The following is a 14,443-nucleotide window of genomic DNA, read 5'->3' on the forward strand; positions in this document are numbered from 1 at the left end:
TCATGGAGCAAGGATTGACAAGGCTGATCTGCATGTAAACGCATTGGAGTGTGAGATGAATAGCAATGAATGCAGGAGGATCGAGCCATAGGTGAGTGAAGACCTTTTTATCAGTTGCCTTATTTATTCACAAATTAAATTAAAACTTACCTGTGATCATAGAGACAGAGTTATGCCCTGAATGAAATACAGCTTCTTCCTGTGTTTTTATTTCCAGATAAAACCATAGAGTGGTTAAGTCTTCCTTTTAGCACCAACTCCTCCCCACTGTGCCCCACATTTTTCTCCATTTATGGTGAAGATTCCATTTGGATTCATATTCCTCATTGGATCAGTAAAGATCAGTGTCGCATTCCCTTCCCACCATTTCCAAAATTCAATTGGAAAGTCAGAATGGCAGTTTTCTATGCAATGTGTATGATGAGCAGTTGTGTGACATATGGTGAGAGGCAGGTTGGTATAGTGAATAGTGTGGCACACTTTGCATTAGGGAGATGGGGGTCCAGTCCCACTTGGACACTTAATAGTTGTGCCACCATGGGCAAACTAGTTCATCATTTGGAGCTTTGGGCAATATTCTGAGACTGCCAAACAGTGATATATTGCTTTGGCTTAGCTTGTGAACTTGGCACTAGACCTATGCCGATAGACTCCTCTTTTTCTCTTACTGTCATTGCTACATCATTTTTGAATCCTAGGACAAGGGACAGAAAAACATCAACTTTTTCCATGCATGGCATTTATATACTCATAGTTGACCCACCCCAAGGTCCTCTGTTCCCAACCAATTATGGCCAAATGGGGGTCAGGGGGGAAAGGTTGACTTGATAGCAGCAGATTAATTTCTTTTATTTTAAATTTTTTCAGATGATGTGTCAATATGATTTTTAATAATCATTTTCTGCCATTTTGCAAACTATTTTCTCTCCCTCCATCCTACCTGTTCCCTTTCCCCAAGAAGGCAGATAATAAGATATAGGTCATAGATATGTTATCTCTCCTACAATGTATATTTCTATGTTTGTCATGTGAAACAAGACAGATTTTGCTTACATTAGAGTTACTTACACAGAGTTGCTTACAAACTCATAAAAAATGGTGCATTTCAATGAACATTTAGACTCTATTTGTTCCTTCCATGGTAGTGGATGCCCTTTTCAATTATGAGTCTTGAGTTATGTCTCAGATCCTTATCATATTGGTAATAGTGAAGTCATTCACATTTAACCATCATAGCGTATTGTTGTTATCGTGTATAATGTTCTTCTGGTCCTGTTCACTTCACTTTGCATCATTTCACATAGGACTGTGCAGATGTTTTTTTTTGTGATCTTGTTTTTCCTTTCTTATGGCACAACTGTATTCCATTACAATCACATACCACAACTTGTTCAGCCATTCCCCAAGGAGCAGCAGATTCTTTATCAAATCTTGATAAAGTCAATGTTTCCTCCAAGTTTGTAAAACAACCCCATCATGTGGAGCTCAATGGCAGACTATACCTGCTATGATGTCCACACAGCATTAAGTCATTCTGTCAACAAGAATTTATTAAGTGTTTGTCATGGGCCAGGTATTATTAGCAAATGTTTAACAACAGGCTTTCAAAAGATGTACCCACAACACACTTTTAGATTTAATCTCATTTCTCCATCGCTTTATTAAATCTAAATAATCAAAAACAAAAATGAAAGCCCTAAATCATAGGGCTTTTTTAATTTCTGAAGGGTCAGGACTCACACTGAAACAATTATTAACAATCAGCTCTTGAGAGTCAGTTAAAACTGGTTTCAACACAACTCTTTGTCACTCATTGTGCTAAGTATAAGAGATACAAAAAGAAGCAGAAACAATCCCAACTCTCAAGGAACTCACATTCATAATAGGAAGACAACATAGACAGTAAACACAGAAGGAAGATTCTAGCTGTGAGATGGAACAGGAAGGATCCTAGATGGAGGGCTCGAAAACTGAGATACATCGTTCTCTGTTTGTCCCTGCTCCATCAGCTAGCTAAAGCATGTTGTGAGGGCTTTTCCTCTGCCCAAATAGCCCTGATTTATTCATGTGCTTATATGTGATATTGCTGAGTTGGAGAGAAGCTCCTTCATTTGAGGGATGGATCTCTTTGTCTTCAGGTTTCTAGTGCTTCATGCAGGTGCTTCACAAATGTCTCTCACATGGTTGAATGAAGGCTGCTGTGACCAAATCAGTTTATACACTTGGGTCACTCCATTGGTTTTAATTATTTTGACAAATAATTTTGAATTCTAATTGTGAGCAATCTCTTAGCACAGATCTGGGTACATTGTTGTTGTTCAGTCATTTCAGTCGGGTCCAACTCTTCATGACCCCATTTGGGATTTTCTTGGCGAAGATACTAGAGTGGCTGACATTTCCTTCTCTAGCTCATTTTACAGATGAATAAACTGAAGTAAACTTAGTTAAATGACTTTCACAGAGCCACACAGCAAATATACTAAAGTGATTTCCCATTTTCTTCTCCAGCTCATTTTACAGATGAGGAAATTGAGGCAAACAAGAATAAGTGATTTGTCCACGGTCACATAGCTAACTTGTAAGTGTCAGAGACTGGATTTGAACTCAGTAAAAGGAGTCTTCCTGACTCCCCAGTCTTCTGCTTTATCCAGTATGCCACCTAGCTACCCTGGTACATAGTAGGCACTTAAGAGATGTTTATTAACTGACTAACATTGTAATAATCATTATTATACTCTCAAGTCATATATTTGAAGAAACCATGTTCCCTGCTTTCACACTGCTCGCCTTCCATCAGCCCAGATAATATGTGTGCATGCATAATAGTACAAAGGAGAAGATGTTCCATACTTAAGAGAGGTGATGATATTGATAAGAGTTGTATGTTGTCCATTGATATAATTTAGAGGCCAGGAACATAGAAAGAAAGTCTTCGGCAGTTTGAGCAGATCCACTCCCATGTATGATTCATCAATCATAAGAAGCAAAAGACAGACAGGCATGAGTGGGTTGCCCTCTGCATCACCCAACGGTGAAATCAGAGATCCATTGGGCCACCTCTTTGGGGTTGCAAACATTTTATCTGGATTATTTCACAACAACTCTGTGAGGATAGTAGATAGTATAAGTAGAGTGGTTTTAATTTACAGGTGGGGATAATGTCCTAAGAGGTTAACTTAAATGTCCACCTTCATTTAGCAAACACATATCTGAGACAAAAAATGAGATTCTGTGGCCAGCTAGGTGGCTCAGTGGATTATGAACCACATCTACAGATAAGAGGTTCTAGGTTCAAATATGACCTCAGACATTTCCTAGCTGTCACCTTAAGCAAGTCACTTAACCCCCATTACCTAGCCCTTACTACTTTTCTGCCTTTAGTATTGGTTCTAAGATGGAAGGTAAGGTTTGAAAAAAAATGAGATTGCCTGCCTGCACATCTGACTGTCTATCTACAAGGCAACACCTGAATAGTTGGCCTCTCCTTGTAAGAAAAAATGAAAGCATCAGAATGGATCATCTTTAAGTTCCTTGAAGTCCCTTAAAGTTCCAAATCCCATTAGCCATTGTCCTTGCCTTCTTGGTTGCTTGGTCTTAGGGCTGAGTCTTTTCTAAATAAAGTCCAGCATCTCCACACGACATCCTTTACAGAAGTAACTTACATTCATGGTGCTATCCCAATGACTAGATGCAGATTAAGTTAGAATTTAAGCTGAGCCGGTACTTAGCTTTTAACTGGCAAATTGCTACGAAGAAGGGCTATTTGATGAAAGCAAAACAAATGACAATACCAGCCCAGGTTGATCGTATAAAGGATCATAATTTGAAATGTAAGCCCTCTAATGTGGTCAACAAGGAAAACAATTTGAATAATTGAATTCCTTAATAGCTGGAGTATGTGGATAGCATTATCACTAAACATGATTTGGGGTGGGTGAGGCTGTGGCTCAGAAACTCCCCATGTTCCAGGAGCTGGAAGGTCCCAGACTTACCAATGATTTCATTGCTAGGACTAGGGAATTCCAAGTGAGGAAAGTTCCTCTCCCAATGCAAAGTACAAAATGTAGAGAATCGTGTAAGGCACTTAGATGTTCAGTGATTTACCTAGATGTATGCAGTCAGTATGTGTCAAAAGTAGGTCTTGAACTCAGAACTTCCTGACTTTAAGGCCAGTTCTCTGTTTTTTATGCTACTTTCTGCACCTTTCCCATAGAGGCTAGGAGAATACTTATTACACAAGAGGTGTTTGATAAATGTTAATTGACCACATGTTAGTATAAAGTTTCACATTGCAAATAGTTCTATTCTGTGGTAGCCTGATGGAGCCACAAATATATTTATCACATGTGCATTTAGGGGAGAATATATATTATAGAATACTTAGTTTGCATAAATTAGGCCAGAAATGATGTGAAAACAGTTCCATTGGATGAGTTCCAATAGGGAGTCAATGAAATGTCCCCAAAATGTCAAAAAGAAAAATATGACATAACATGCAGAAAAGGAAACATGAGGAGAATCATAGGTACCCCAAAAGGATGACATGCATCAGTGACAAGAGCCCAGATCCCAGGAGTGGGCATCCCTTTCCTAGAGACAAGGAAATAGGTAGGAGGGAGATCAGCTAGTATTCAGATAGATAGTTGAAGGCTGAACCTGACCTCAGCTTCTATCACCTATTGTCCCCCATTTCTGATGAATGCTGCATTCTGGCTTTGGAACAGCATGAGTCTATGACCAAGACTAATACAGTTATCCCACTCCCTGCAAGAGAGAATCCCAGAATCAAGCAGCCAGATTGCCATGACAATAGCCCTCCTCTTAGCCTCTTAGCCTTCCCTGAATATTCTCACCATATCTCCCATTTATCTTCTCTATCTCTCTTCCACACACTGGCACCATATCTTTGGCTTACACCAACCGAGAGCCAGGTTTGATTCAAGATATGCCAGACTTGCACTCCTTAATATTCTGGCATCAACCTCCCATTGGTTTATCATTTCCCAGGAATCATGCCTGAGAGAAACACCATATTGTGTATAGAGACTTAATCTTAATGTCAAGAAGACCCAAGATCTTGCCTCTCCTCTGACACATACTGGCCGTGGGACCCAGAATCTTTACCTCTCAATATTCTATGCATTTCTTTAAGACTATAAATTGCTGGGTAGTTGCCAATTTGCATGGGTAAATAGAGCTTGCTCATTAGGAGTTCACTGTACTAAGGAAAATATTTCAGCTGATATCTCTGTAAGGATTCCTCTCACCCCCCACCCCATGCCAAAAAGAAGAAAAGAAATCCAACCAGGACACTGTGGAATCTCCTAAATACTCCCTGAACTTTCCCACTTATATTTTCTATCGCTTTTCCTTGCCCTTATTCTGACAATGGAAAAGAAATGAAGACAATCATTGATTGGGTCTCAGGGAAGAAACAGGGTTCATAAGATTTGGGGGATTCTAGTGGACAGAAGGAAACTGGAACTGAGGAAGACCTTAGTTGTCCAGTGCTTGAATTAGGGCTCATATGAAATCACATGGGAAATGTTGGATCATCGATTTCACATTCACCTTCTAGAACAATAAGTAATTAAATCCATTGGAGAAAATAACCAGTGTTTTTGCAGGTAGAGAATCAGTGTCAGCTTCAGAGCTTAATAATGGTGATAGCTGGAATATTTCTATCACTTTGTATGAAAAGAGCTTTATAAGCATTAGGTAGGTGGATAGCTAGCTTAGTATGGACAGACAGCAAAACAGAAAGACTGGACTTGATGTGATGGCTTCTGAGGACTTTTCCAGCTCTAGATCAGCCATCCTATCTCTGACAGATTCCCTAATTGCTCAGCCTTGATATTTCTTCGCAAATAATCTTTCTGTGGTTATGCTCATGCTTTAAGCATGTAGATTTGTGGAGTTCTAAAAGCTATAGAAATGCTACTCAGTTTTAGAATTGCCTAACGCACAGTATCATTATCTTTAAAGAGAAAATTTACATTTTTTATAAAATTAAAGTGGTCAGATGGATATTTGGGGCATCGCATAGGAAAGCTGGGAATTTAAACATTAGATGGCTTGTTGTGGGTGTTTTTTAAATCTATCTGTAATTTTCTTTGCAGCTTACAAAATGTGAACCAATACCCTATGAAAGAGGCCATGCAGAGGTGCAAGCTTTGTAAATACAATTTGATAGTGATGAAAGCTGGACATTTAGACCCAGAATGATGGCTATAAATGACATTGGATGAGACTGGTTAGTTACATTTTCTAGATGATAGAAAATAGGCAGGAAGAAAATATATACAAAATACATTTCAGAATTGTTGTGGAATGTTTATCTGTCACTACAAATTATATTGGAGGCAATCCAAATTTGTTGTCATTCAGTTGTTTCAGTCATGTCTGACTCTTCATGACCCAATTTGGGATTTTGTTAGCAAAAATACCAGAATAGTTCTTCAATTCTTTTTCCAACTCATTTTACAGATGGGAAACTGAGTCAAACAGGGTTATGTGACTTGCCCAGAATCACAAGTATTTGAGGCCAAATTTTAACTCAGGAAGATGAGTCTCCCTGACTTCAGACCAGACATCCTATCTAGTGTACCACCTATCTCAGATTACCTCAATGGAAATGTATAAAAATACCATCCTCATACCTCATCTTGGGGGAAGATGGCCTTACTGAAATGTATGAGACTGCAGACTCACCCTTTGACTCTTCTTCATCCGACTTTGGATTCCTCATATCCCATGGACCTCAGCTGGTGTGACTCCCGTGGCCCCAGAAATCAAGGATGGGTGAGACCTCGTGTGCAAACTGAAAGGCGACCCATACTTGGTTTCAGGGGCTTCGAGAACAAGAGCGGTCGTGTTTGGCTGGGAAATACTTGAATTAAGCAACTGTCCTGCAAAAAGCAAATATCAGAAATGCTCATGAAAGAAATCTTCCCTTCCAAGGGAACTGCTTCTACTGACAGAGAAGAAAGATCACACGAAGTGTTCCTATTCATAACATCAACAATAAAAATGATATCTATTCAGCCTTTATTATATGTGAGGCACCCTGCTAAGCCCTGGAGATAGAAAGGCAAAAACAGTCTCTGCTCTCAAGAAGGTACATGCACATTCTCATCAAGGAGGCAACCTTAAATAAGTAGATCTACATGAAATACATACAAAATAGGTAGAAGGCTATCTGAAAGGGAAAGCCTTAGGAGTCGGGGTGCAGGAGGTGGGGAAGTCTCCTACAGAAGACAGGAATTGATCTGTCATGAAGGAAGTCAGGGATATTGAGAGACAGAGACTGGGGTGGAGTGGGAGAGAGCCTTCTGGGAATCAGGGACAATCAGTACCACAACTCCAGGTTGGGGAGCAGACCAGACAAGGGATTGTGTTTAAAGGATAAAAATGAGCTAATCTTGATGGGTCAGAGAGCATATGGCATTGAAGTAAAGTTTAAGAAGCCTAGAAAGTTAGGAAGTGATCAAGTTATTAGAGATTTAGTATCAGGAGGTCATGCTAACCAAAATTTAATAATCATTGGAAGTCATGCTAACAGATGGTCATTGTCTGGAAATGCACAAAATCCCAGTGGGATCACCATAGAGTAGCCCAAGCTTACACAAAGCTGGTTTAAGTATGTCTTCACCAGCAATCATAAAAATATAAATCCATCTGAGTATACTAGGACCTAGCTCTGAGTTCATTTGGGGTATTTCAGAATATAATTTATCTATGGGTATGACAGATATGGATAAAAAGGTCCCCATATGCAATGCAAACACTCAGGGTAACCACTGGAACTTATCCAGGAGAAAGACACAACACATTGATAACAGACCATAACAATCTATATAATGCTCTCTCCCACAATAGGTGGTGCCATTTTCTTTCCACTCCAAGTCTCACTTTCCCACCCACCCCCAAGACATATGCATTCTCTCAACCAGTAAGCTTCTCACTGTGGTTTGGAATACCATAAGAAACAAAGCAAATTTAGGGTTTCTAGAAAGCAAACCATTAACATTCTGGTGAGACCCATTATTATCCATAAGACCCAAATAAATTTACTCTAGAGTCTTTTTTTTTAAACCCTTACCTTCTGTCTCGGAATCAATACTGTGTATTGGTTCCAAGGCAGAAGAGTGGTAAGGGCTAGGCAATGGGGGTCAAGTGACTTGCCCAGGGTCACACAGCTGGGAAGTGTCTGAGGCCAGATTTGAACCTAGGACCTCCCATCTCTAGGTCTGGCTCTCAGTCCACTGAGCTACCCAGCTGCCCCTACTCTAGAGTCTTTAATGCTATCAGAAGGTTCCCTGAAAGGCAAGTAGATCCACATGAAATACATACAAAATAGGTAGAAGGCTATCTGAGAGGGAAAGCCTTAGGAGTCGGGGTGCAGGAGGTGGGGAAGTCTCCTACAGAAGACAGGATTTGATCTGTCATGAAGGAAGTCAGGGATATTGAGAGACAGAGACTGGGGTGGAGTGGGAGAGAGCCTTCTGGGAATCAGGGACAATCAGTACCACAACTCCAGGTTGGGGAGCAGACCAGACTAGGGATTGTGTTCTTCTTCAGACTTGTGTGACCCAAATAATGAATACAGGGAGTGTAGAAATAGACAAAGTTCAAGTTTTTCAGTCTTGCATATGGTGGCTAAATCCCTTAAGTCCCTCTTTGAGCCTCTATGCCTCAGCCCACCTCACTGAGATGTTGTTAGGATAAAATAAGAAACTATGTATGAAGAGTTTTGCAAACATTAAAGTGTCATGATATAAATGTTGCCTTTTGTCATTACTCATCAGAGACCAGCCTTCTGCTGTAGCATGATGATTGCTAACTTATACATAAAATAAAATTTGCTAGACAAATTAATAACTATTGACTAAACAATGATCTCAAAGGCCAGATACAGTATGAATCATAGAAACAAAGACTATGGGGTCAAGATGTGTATTCAATTCCTTCCTGTGTCATTTGCTATCTCTGTTAGATTGGGTGAGTCATTTCTTCTCTCTGAGATTGTTTCTAAATTGGAACAAGAGGGGGATCAGACTAATTGACCTCCAATGTCCTTTGATGCTCCAACTCTCTTATGACTGATGAAGAGAGTAAGACCGGCAATTTTGTGCAATTCTGCCTTCCGTAAATCTAATTCACTTGAAAGTCAAGAAATCACCCCTTGATGCCATTGGTCCTCTTCAAAAACATGGACAAACAATTAGGATCCTGAGCTCATATAGAAAAATGTGGGCTTCAGGCTGTGCTTCCCTCACACTGCCTTGTGCCCTTAGGCTACCATTAAACTAAGCCCTATTTTTTATTTTGTTCCTGAAACTGAGTCAGGAAGGACTTTTAAGATTGACTCTTGGTTTCCTTCAAGAGAATCAGAAAGTGCCAAATCATAAGATCATATTTGTGGAGCTGGAAAGAAACTTTGAGGTCAGCTGCTCCAACCCTGTCATTTTACAGATGAGAAAAATGAAGCCTGCAAAGGTGACTATTTTGCTCAGGATGACACCAGTGGCAGACAGCAGAGCAGGATTTAAATCCAGGTCTTATTCCAAATCCACTGCCCTTCCAATTAAACTAGGCTGAATCTCTAGACTGGAAAACACAGCAAGAAAGCACATCTAAACAAAAGGAAATTGTCTGACCTGGCTAGAAATGTCTTTAGTATCAGGCAGAAAAGGGACAGGCAGAAAAGTTTCCAGGGTAAGTGGACTCTGGCTTTTCTGAATTGGCCGAGTGCTCCCTCCTTGAGACATTCTCTTTATGAGATGCATAGACATTCGTCGGAAGGCCTTTACTGTCCTTAGCCAGGCATGTTTCACTCAAGTGGCCCCTTCCTCCATACTTTCTCTTAGTTAGAAAATTGGTTGTGGAAGCCCAGCTTCCTTGGAAACTGTTTTCTCAATTACAAGACATTTCTCAGATGGTCTCAAGTGCTTTGTACTTCTAGACAATTTCCTCTAAGTAATGGTTTACCAGATTTGTGCTGTATCAGAGCCATTAAAGTTAGAAAGAGATATTTAGTGTCAATGTAGCAGTTTTCCATTGTTAACTTAAGATTCTATGCTTCGGGGACAGTTTTTAATTCATCACATAGTCTTTATTGGCCAAAGGTGTAGATGATAAAAGACATTGATCATCCAGAGTTGCCCACAAAATTGGCCCAGTGTGTGAGCATGTATTTGTTCCTTTTAAAATGCTTAAATAGTATTTGCTTTAAAAATGTGACACTCTAGAGCTGTTCTGTGGCAAGCCAAAAATTAATAATAATACATAGAATTTTCAATCAGCTCTGCCAGAAAGCAGTGTAGCCTGATGGTCAGAAAAATAGGGTGAAATGGTTGAAGGAGGACTGAATTTGCAGTCAGAGGATCTGGGTTCAAAGACCATTTGCCACCTTATTTGTTCTCTCCTCAGGTCTCATCTCTGAAATTTATTTTTATCTATGTATATTAGCAAGGTGCCTAACACAGTAATAAGTGCTGGGGAGAGAGAGGGAAAACATATTCAAACTCACACATTCTCTCTCTCTCTGTCTCTCTCTGTCTCTGTCTCTCTCTCTCTCTCTCTCTCTCTCTCTCTTTCTTTCTCTCTCTTTCTTTTCTCTCTCTCTCTTCAAGAAATGTACCTTCTAAAGAGGAAACAATGGTAAATTTTTAGTTGTTTTATATATGTATAAATGTATGTATTTGTACATATGCATATACACATATGTAAACAGAGCATGTATTTTGTGTGCAAATTTATCTATAAATATATAATAAATATATTTGTAAGTATATGTATATATTTATACAGAAATGTATAGTATGAATGTAATAAATGTATGTGAACATATACTATATAATGATGTATAATAATTATATAATTTAATATATGCTATTATATAATATATAATAAACATGTATACTAGTATATTTATAAATGAATTTATAAGCAAACTTTACTGTATATATACCCATAAATGGGTAGTATAAATATAATAAATGTATGTGTATAATATTTATAAATAATATATAACAAATATTTATACATTTATATATTTGTAAATCTATATATTTGTATGCAAAATATGCACTGTATATATATATACAAATATAGTCTAAATATAATAAAATATATGTATTAACATGTATGTAAATAAATTTCTAAATAATATAATAAATCAAATGTATACTTTAATATTTCCTGTACATAAGATATATGAAGATAATATGAAAGGAAAAGTCACTGATTATTGGTAGCTAGATTATATAGTAGATAAGAGTATTGGGCTTCACATCACAGAGATCTGAATTAAAAGCTAGTCTCAGACATTTATTACTTGTGTGATATACTGGGTTAGTCACTTAATTAATGTTTGCCTTAATTTCCTCAGCTGTACAATGGGGATAATTAAAAAAAAAAACCTCCTCAGAGTTACTGTGAGAATAAAAGAACATAATATTTATAAAGAGCTTTGCATGGTGCCTCACATATAATAGGTGCTTAATCAGTTCTTGTCTCCTTCCTTATAAAGTCATAGTCCCAAGGATGCTTAAACAAAAACAGAAATGGAAAATAAAGAGTTAAAAATTGGCAAAAATCCACTAGATTCAACTAAGCATTCAGAAAGGAAAACTGGGCTGGAGGTGAGACAATTGTGAGGGTATGAGGGATGACCTCACAATGTATCTGAAAGGAACAAATACTAAGGGAATGAAAACAATCTTACACATTATTATTACTAAAAATAGTGACCAAGTACATGACCACTATTGTCTAATGTAACTACTTACCCGATTATGTAAATTATTCATGAGTCATTGGCACAGGCATGGATGACATTTTCAGTGAGGGTATTATCAGGGAACAGGAAGACTTCACAAACTGTACTCCATCTTTACTATTACATAGTTATCTGAAAGAGATAAAGAATATAACATCACACTGTACTTATATGTTGATAAGCCAAAATAAAATTTGATTTGGTAGAATATAATGTTTTTTTCCAATAAGGTATCTGATCCACACATCAAAATTTTCCACATTCTTTGAAAAATATAGCAAAAGAGAGAGCCTTTTGTGATAACCTTCTGATCTTTAAAATGAGCCAAGGTATATAATAGAGACATTTGCTTGCCAAATGTCACATCACTGATGGATGAGACTCAAAACAGGTTTCAAACTGAACAAGAATTCCAATCCAAAGATAATTCTTTTGAACTCATTTTCCCATCATGCTCCATGCATGAAATTCTGAAATATCACTAAATATGCAGAAGTGATCTCTAACAATAGAAAGGATTATAACCTAAGTAGCCAAGAAGAAAAAATAAGTGGATAAAAAATATCTGTTTCCTGTATTATGATATGCAGTTAGATGGACAAACTAATGAATTTATATAACAGTGTCTGTTTCTCTCTCCATTTATTAGTCTGTCTATCTATCTATCTATCTATCTATCTATCTATCTATCTATCTATCTATTCATCCATCCGTCCCTCTGTATGTCCATCTGTTTGTCTGTTTGTCTGTTTGCTCGTCTGTCTGTCCATCCATCCGTCTGTCTGTCTATCTATCTATCTATCTATCTATCTATCTATCTATCTATCTATCTATCTATCTATATATCTGTCTGTCCATCCAATCCTCTCTATGTCCATCTGTTCATCTGTCTGTCTGTCCAACTGCTTGTCTGTCCGTCCATCTGTCTGTCTGTTTGTCTGTCTATCTGTCTATCTACCTACATATCTACTCTAGGTCTGTCTGACTGTCTATCTAGCCATCACTTAGGAAACAGTTAAAATAGTCAAAGTTATGTTTAGAATTAACAGAAAGCAGAGTGATGAAGTTAAAAAATCCAATGATTTTGGAATCAACAGACCTATATACAAATCCTGATTCACTTACTACATTTATTACCATATGCAGGTTAATTAACTTCTCTTGATTTCTATGAGATGAACAAAATTCCTGATCTATAGCATACATTTACCTGGATGGCCTCGAAGGTCAGTTTGACCTTTAACTCTATGGTTCTAGAAAGAGTCCAAACTTAATGCCTTTGAGGAATAGCAAATCTCATATATATAAATATAAATATATATATTATACACACATGTATATATATATATATATTTGTGTATATATATATATATATATATAGAGAGAGAGAGAGAGAGAGAGAATGGGTGAGGAAGAATGGGAGAGAAAGAGACAGAGAGGGAAGGAGGGAGGGAGGGAGAAAGATATAAATAATAAAACATCTAAGAAGAGCTGGAGTAAAATATATCATCAGAAAAATGTATATATGAGTGAAAAAAGATAGTGAGAAGGAAGAATGATGGGTAACAGTAGGAGTACTCCCCAGGTATCCTCATGATTTCAGGGAGCATGCAGTACTTTGCATGAGCTCTGCCTCCTACCTATGGCAGAGTAACTCGAGGACATGAGTGAGAATCACACAGGATAGGCAGACAGGGAGGGTTTGCCATGGCTAGCATTGAAGAGCCTCTTAGAATCAGTGAGATTCCAGATCTATGTGACAGTGATGATGATTGATTGTGATGTGCTTTTGCAAATCTTTTTTGCAGGGATGTTCAGGTATATAATTAAATCATCTTGTTCTTAAAGAGAGAATGCTTGGAATTGAGTTAGATTCTATCTCTATTTTTGAATGTGCACTTCTTGTCATTCATGAAGTGAAGGCTAGCAGATGAGTTTTCATGGGTGAGCATTACCTAATGCAACTGAATTACCAGTACCAAAGGATTACCCCAGCTCCCAAGCTGAGAAATTGAAAGATGCAGCAGTAGAGAGCCCACAGGTACCTCACCAGCCTATGGGCAGGATTGAGGAAAAAGATATTTGACATGCATATTTCTTATGAATGCCAAAGGAGCCAAGCTCTTATCCTATGTTAATACATGGACTTAAAAAAATTACCAATCACTGGATATTCAATTCCCCGAAAATAGCTAAAGAAAGTGAACATAGCTCTTTCCAATTCCATCTTAACATAAACCTTACTAGGACATCCCATTCTTTTCATGCTTTCTGTCTCTGCATTTCCTTCTAAGGGTTTGTGTGTGTGTGTATGTGTGTGTGTGTATGTGTGTGTGTGTGTGTGTGTGTGTATTTTGAATTCAGCTCAAAACATTCCAAAAATAAGTGGCAAATCTAAGTTTAAACACATTTTCTGTCACCAGGGTTATTTTAATGAACGCCTCCTTCCATTTTCTGTAGAACAGCATCTTTCTTGCTAATGGTAACCCTTTCTGAGTGACACCAGAGGTTCATGAAAGGGAAACAGTGGCTGCTTCATACTGAAGTAGAGACACAAAGACCAGTTTCCAAACGCAGGCTCTCAGACTTCCTTTCACTGATGTTCTTTGAAATTTGTAAGGAAAGTAAAGAAGGATACTTTTTAAAAATAGGGTGGGGGGG

General features: G+C 38.0%; 1 protein-coding gene and 2 non-coding genes across 4 annotated transcripts in view; 2 read left to right on the top strand and 1 right to left on the bottom strand.

The window, feature by feature from the left end:
• Positions 1-14,443, top strand: part of LOC100616966 (EGF-like and EMI domain-containing protein 1) — a 787,120-nt gene that overhangs the window by 335,438 nt on the left and 437,239 nt on the right. The gene's annotated exons all lie outside the window — the stretch shown is intronic.
• On the top strand, positions 6,783-6,853 carry MIR551B (microRNA mir-551b). The gene has a single exon (NR_034996.1). It is a non-coding gene; the product is annotated as a microRNA mir-551b (primary transcript).
• On the bottom strand, positions 6,785-6,847 carry MIR551C (microRNA mir-551c). The gene has a single exon (NR_162958.1). It is a non-coding gene; the product is annotated as a microRNA mir-551c (primary transcript).

The sequence above is a fragment of the Monodelphis domestica genome, chromosome 8 (assembly GCF_027887165.1).
Source record: "Monodelphis domestica isolate mMonDom1 chromosome 8, mMonDom1.pri, whole genome shotgun sequence".
Taxonomy (NCBI): Eukaryota; Metazoa; Chordata; class Mammalia; order Didelphimorphia; family Didelphidae; genus Monodelphis; species Monodelphis domestica.